Source organism: Meleagris gallopavo, chromosome 21, assembly GCF_000146605.3.
Source record: "Meleagris gallopavo isolate NT-WF06-2002-E0010 breed Aviagen turkey brand Nicholas breeding stock chromosome 21, Turkey_5.1, whole genome shotgun sequence".
Taxonomy (NCBI): Eukaryota; Metazoa; Chordata; class Aves; order Galliformes; family Phasianidae; genus Meleagris; species Meleagris gallopavo.
Window position 1 is genome coordinate 5,999,569 of NC_015031.2, and position 1,494 is coordinate 6,001,062.

At 50.5% G+C, this 1,494-nt stretch overlaps 1 long non-coding RNA gene across 1 annotated transcript; it reads right to left on the bottom strand.

Annotated features, from left to right (window-relative positions):
- Positions 1 to 881: 881 nt before the first annotated feature.
- Positions 882 to 1,494, bottom strand: LOC104913906. Its single transcript, XR_795696.3, has 3 exons — positions 1,441 to 1,494; positions 1,209 to 1,225; positions 882 to 1,118 (listed from the first exon to the last, which is right to left on the bottom strand). It is a non-coding gene; the product is annotated as an uncharacterized LOC104913906 (long non-coding RNA).

Genomic DNA, 1,494 nt, shown 5'->3' on the forward strand with positions numbered 1-1,494 from the left:
AGTAAAAGGGGACCGTCCCAAGCACAGACTCGGTTTCTTTCCAGAGTTTTGGGCTCTATGGCGACGGCAGATGCAGGGCCGGAATGTTTCCTTGGCACCGGCGGGCACGGTAACCCTGATGGAAGCCGCGACCCCGGGTTTCCTCAGCTGCTGCAGGGGTGCCGGGGGTGCCGCGTGGCCCCGATCCCCGCAGGGCACATTGCACCCACACTGCTGGGCCGGTGCGGCTGGGATGTGCTCAGCTCGGAGCCTTAGAGCACGCTTCGTTGTTTGAAGGAATGTAGCACTGCGTATATCCTGCGAAGGAAAATGCTGAATTTATATCATTAGAATGCGAAGAGAGTTTATAGAGTGAAAAAAAAATCTTGAAAAAATGTATCTGACAGAAGTTTATTTTTTATGTGGAGAGGCGGTGCTTCATAGTTCCTGGTGGCCTATGTCTGTTGTAAATAATGTACATTTAATTTATTGCTATGGTAGCAGATTGTATTTGTTATGTATAAAGCTAAGGGTTCACAAATGTATATTTTGTTGCTTAAATGTGTCTTTGCAAAATTCACAATAAATAACATATTTTGTGTCCATATGTGTACTACGTTGCGCACATCCGTGCGAGCATTAGCCGAGCATGGTGAGGATGTGCTGTCATTCCCAGCTCTCTCCCTCCTAGGATGCTACAAAATGCTTTCATTTTCTGTGGCAGCATCTGTGTTTTTTTCCTGCAGCTTGGGCTGAACGATGAACAGTGCTTTCAACCAGCATTTTTTCCAGCATTTGATGAGAATGAGCCCATGGATGTGCCAGAGTGAGAACAGGATAATGTTGTGGGGTGGGAGTGGGTGGCAGAGGGGCCAAGGAAGAACAAAAACAAACCTACAAAGTTTGGGTTCTCTAAATCAATCTTTATTACAAAAATAATTCTTGCAGCTTCCCCCTTTGCCAGTAACTGGGAAGATTGCTTCATCCACACTGGTATTCAGCAGCAGCCGTCGCCTTCAGCCTGCCCCGGCCCCTGCTCTCCTGCACTGACACCCAGCAGTGCTGATGGCTCCTGAAGCTCGTGGGGCCGTGGCGGCTCCTTGCTGGGCAGTGGAGTGCTGTGCCTAGTAAGGTTTGGGCTGAGGGGAGAGAGAAGGGGGTTTAGTGCTGAGCACAAGGGAAAGCACTGACAGTCATGTGGGAGAAACAGGAATGTGAAGCGCACCCACCTTAGTTGTGCTCCTTGCTAGGGTGGGCAAAAAGGAAAACAGAAAAAAAAGAAAGGAGACTGAATAAAAGGACAACAGGCAGGCTCTGCAGTCCGACCCAGCCTCATTGCATCTCAGGGGCATCTTGGCCACTGAGCATGGCACCGGCACGGCACAGAATTGCACAGCATGGTATAGCCCTCTCACCTCCAACCCAGACACCCCCGTCCCCCCCACCTGAAGCTGTTCTCACCTTTATGGAGGTGATGTAGTGCGGCCACAAGGCACCCAGGGAGGCCCAGCAGCA